The following is a 5,000-nucleotide window of genomic DNA, read 5'->3' on the forward strand; positions in this document are numbered from 1 at the left end:
CGCGGCGCAGCAGTGTAGAGAAAGAGTCGATACGAGAACGAAGGAACAGTCGAGAAATAGCAAAAAAGTTCACTAAGACTCGAGGAGCGGTGACTGAATTCTCAACCGAGGCCGTAGAATAGCCACGCGCTCGACGCTGTTCCGTCCGGACCGTCCGACTCGACGTGTCTCTTATAGATACCAAAGCGCCGGCCGGACGGTCGGCGCCGGCCGGGCCAGCGGCCGGGCGCTTACCATGTAAAACCTCCGTTAGAGCGTACCGTCGGACTTAGTCTCTGAAACGCTCGACCACTTTTTTCGAATAAACTACCCTTAGAAAACATCCTATCGTCGAGATATTTTAACGCACCGCTTATTTTAATATTTCAAACGAGTTTTTATCGAAAAATTTAATTTTTTTTTTTTTTTCAAAATCGCATCAGTAAACCACCTCTTTTAACGAATACGGACAAAAACCACGTTCTTAATCGATTAGAACACGTTAAAACAACGAGAAATATGCAAAAAAATATATACCTTGCAACGTTAATTAACGAAAAAATTAAACAAATATCGCAGTCGTGTCAGTTCGACGGACACTAATTTTTTAAAAAATTCGAAAAAAACGTTTAATCCAGTTGTATTTAATAGAGATATAACCGTTTCTGCAAAAATATTTATACCTTATAACGCTTTTTAACGAAATAACTCGAAATAAGCTTTTCGGACTTTTCCGCCGGCCGAAATTTTTCTAAGTCCCAACGTACCGTCGGACTTAGTCTCTGAAACGCTCGACCACTTTGTTCCAATAAAGTACCGTTATAAAACGTCCTATCGTCGAGATATTTTAACGCACCGCTTATTTTAATATTTTAAACGAGTTTTTATCGAAAAATTTAATTTTTTTTTTTTTTCAAAATCGCATCAGTAAACCACCTCTTTTAACGAATACGGACAAAAACCACGTTCTTAATCGATTAGAACACGTTGAAACAACGAGAAATATGCAAAAAAATATATACCTTGCAACGTTAATTAACGAAATAATTAAACAAATATCGCAGTCGTGTCAGTTCGTCGAACACAAATTTTTTAAAAAATTCGAAAAAACGTTTAATCCAGTTGTATTTAATAGAGATATAACCGTTTCCGCAAAAATATTTATACCTTATAACGCTTTTTAACGAAATAACTCGAAATAAGTATTTCGGACTTTTCCGCCGGCCGAAATTTTTCTAAGTCCCAACGTACCGGTCCAGAATGAGACAAAGTTCCAAAGGCCCGGTCGTATCCGTCCGTTTTTTTTTAACCTTCCACGGACGAAATAAACGTTTAATCCCGACGTAAAATACAATAATATAGCGATTTATATAAAAATATTCATACCTCATAACGCTTTTTAACGAAATAACTCGAAAAAACTTTTCGGTCCGAAATTTTTCTAAGTCCCTACGTACCGCTCGAGAATGCGACTAAGTTCCAACGTCCCGGACGAGTTCGCACTTTTTTTATATAACTTTCCAGCGACGAAATAAACGCTTAATCCCGACGTAAAAAGTCATTTTAAAGCGATTTATGCAAGAATATTCGCACCTTATAACGCTTTTAAGCGAAAAAATTCGAAAAAACGGTTCGATTAAAAATTTTTTTTTAACGTTTTCGGGACGAAATAAACGTTTAATCCCGACGTAAAATATAATAATATAGCGATTTATATAAAAATATTCATACCTTATAACACTTTTAAGCGAAATAACTCGAAAAAACTTTTCGGTCGAAAATTTTTCTAAGTCCCTACGTACCGGTGGAGAGTATGACAAAGTCCGACGGGCCGAGTCGCGTCGGTCCACTATTTTTTTTTAACGTTTTCGGGACCAAATAAACGTTTAATCCCGACGTAAAATACAATAATATAGCGATTTATATAAAAATATTCATACCTTATAACACTTTTAAGCGAAATAACTCGAAAAAACTTTTCGGTCGAAAATTTTTCTAAGTCCCTACGTACCGGTCCAGAATGAGACTAAGTTCCAACGTCCCGGGCGCGATCATACTTTTTTTATATAACTTTTCAGCGACGAAATAAACGCTTAATACCGACGTAAAACGTCATTTTAAAGCGATTTATGCAAGAATATTCGCACCTTATAACGCTTTTAAGCGAAAAAATTCGAAAAAACGGTTCGATTAAAAATTTTTTTTTAACGTTTTCGGGACGAAATAAACGTTTAATCCCGACGTAAAATATAATAATATAGCGATTTATATAAAAATATTCATACCTTATAACACTTTTAAGCGAAATAACTCGAAAAAACTTTTCGGTCGAAAATTTTTCTAAGTCCCTACGTACCGGTGGAGAGTATGACAAAGTCCGACGGGCCGAGTCGCGTCGGTCCACTATTTTTTTTTAACGTTTTCAGGACCAAATAAACGTTTAATCCCGACGTAAAATATAATAATATAGCGATTTATATAAAAATATTCATACCTCATAACGCTTTTTAACGAAATAACTCGAAAAAACTTTTCGGTCGAAAATTTTTCTAAGTCCCAACGTACCGGTCCAGAATGAGACTAAGTTCCAACGTCCCGGACGAGTTCGTACTTTTTTTATATAACTTTCCAGCGACGAAATAAACGCTTAATCCCGACGTAAAACGTCATTTTAAAGCGATTTATGCAAGAATATTCGCACCTTATAACGCTTTTAAGCGAAAAAATTCGAAAAAACGGTTCGATTAAAAATTTTTTTTTAAAGTTCTCGGGACGAAATAAACGCTTAATCCCGACGTAGAAATACATAATATTGCTATTTATGTAAAAATATATACGCATCATAACGCGTTTTAGCGAAATAACTCGAAATAACTTTTTGGACCGGAATTTTTCTAAGTCCCTACGTCCCGGCCGGGGGATCGACGAAGTGCCAACCTCCCGGTCATGTCGGTCCGGAGGGGGCAATTTTTAAAAAAAATAAAACGAAATCGTTACGTTCGACTAGAATTCGTCGAACCGTAACGATTTCTATAAAAATATTCATACCTTATAACGCTTTTAAGCGAAATAACTCGAAATAACTTTTTGGACCGGAATTTTTCCAAGTCCCTACGTACCGCTCGAGAATGAGACTAAGTTCCAACGTCTCGGGCGCGATCGTAAATTTTTTACGGCACCTTGCGGGGACGAAATAAACCCTTAATCCCGATGTAAAACGTCATTCTAAAGCGATTTATGCAAGAATATTCGCACCTTATAACGCTTTTAAGCGAAAAAATTCGAAAAAACGGTTCGATTAAAAATTTTTTTTTAACGTTCTCGGGACGAAATAAACGCTTAATCCCGACGTAGAAATACATAATATTCCCATTTATATAAAAATATTCATACCTCGTAACGCTTTTTAGCGAAATAACTCGAAATAACTTTTTGGACCGGAATTTTTCTAAGTCCCTACGTACCGGCCGGGGGATCGACGAAGTGCCAACCGCCCGGTCATGTCGGTCCGGAAGGGGCAATTTTTTAAAAAAATAAAACGAAATCGTTACGTTCGACTAGAATTCGTCGAACCATAACGATTTCTATAAAAATATTCACACCTTACAACGCTTTTAAGCGAGATAACTCGAAATAACTTTTCGGTCGAAAATTTTTCTAAGTCCCAACGTACCGCTCGAGAATGAGACTAAGTTCCAACGTCTCGGGCGCGATCGTAAATTTTTTACGGCACCTTTCGGGGACGAAATAAACCCTTAATCCCGATGTAAAACGTCATTTTAAAGCGATTTATGCACAAATATTAGCACCTTGTAACGCTTTTAAGCGAAAAAATTCGAAAAAACGGTTCGATTTAAAAATTTTTTTTAAAGTTCTCGGGACGAAATAAACGCTTAATCCCGACGTAGGAATACATGATATTCCCATTTATGTAAAAATATATACGCATCACAACGCTTTTAAGCGAAATAACTGGAAATAACCGTTCGGTACGAAAATTTTTCAAAGTCAGACGGGCTCTCGAGCGTTGCTCGCTCGCTGCGCTCGCTCGAAAAAAAAACTAGCCCAACCCAAAACCAATCCCTTTTTCGCGTTCGTTCCTCGATTTCTCTTAAAATCGGAGAAACTGGCGGGATCGGTTTTGGGTTGGGCTAGTATAAGTTCGAGCGAGCGCAGCGAGCGAGCAACGATCGCGACCGTTACTTCGTACGTCCACGGTATATTTTCGTTACGTTAATTTTTCGTTACTTTCGTCTCGTTTCTTGGATCGATCGAGAGCGGTTTGGTCGATGGTGAAAGAAGGAAAAAACGAGAGAACGAAAAGTAAAAGAGGAGCGAGCGCGCGTCTCGCCGTACGAATATCGTCGTCGTTCGTACGTACGTACGTACGTACCTTAAGAATATCGTACGTACCCCGGCGCTGACCCGCGATGCGGGGGGTTGGGGGGGGGGGGAGTGGCGCCCGGGCACGCCCTCGAGACGTTATCTCTATTGGATTTAAAGGAAAAAAAAATCGCTACGTACGACCATCGTTCGCATCGACGGCCGTACGTAGCGAAATTGTGTTTGGAATTAAATTGTCGATTCCAGCGGAGTATTGGTTTTTGCTTGAAAACGACAAAGTCCAGCGGCGTATTGCTTTTTTTTTTATGCCAACGACAAAGTCCAGCGGCGTATTGCTTTTGAATCGCACTCGACGAAAATTGATTTAAAGGAAAAAAAATCGCTACGTACGACCATCTAAGGCCGTACGCAGCGAAATTCCTTTTTCAAGCGCACGCGACAAAGTCCAGCGGCGTATTGCTTTTGCGGGCATACTTAAAAAATTCAAAGTCCAGCGGCGTATTGCTTTTGCCGGCATATAAAAATTCAAAGTCCAGCGGCGTATTGCTTTCGCTGGCATATAAAAATTCAAAGTCCAGCGGCGTATTGCTTTTGCCGGCATATAAAAAATTCAAAGTCCAGCGGCGTATTGCTTTGGCCGGCATATAAAAAAATTCAAAGTCCAGCGGCGTATTGCT

The sequence above is a fragment of the Bombus fervidus genome, unplaced genomic scaffold (genome assembly GCF_041682495.2).
Source record: "Bombus fervidus isolate BK054 unplaced genomic scaffold, iyBomFerv1 scaffold0067, whole genome shotgun sequence".
Lineage (NCBI taxonomy): Eukaryota > Metazoa > Arthropoda > Insecta > Hymenoptera > Apidae > Bombus > Bombus fervidus.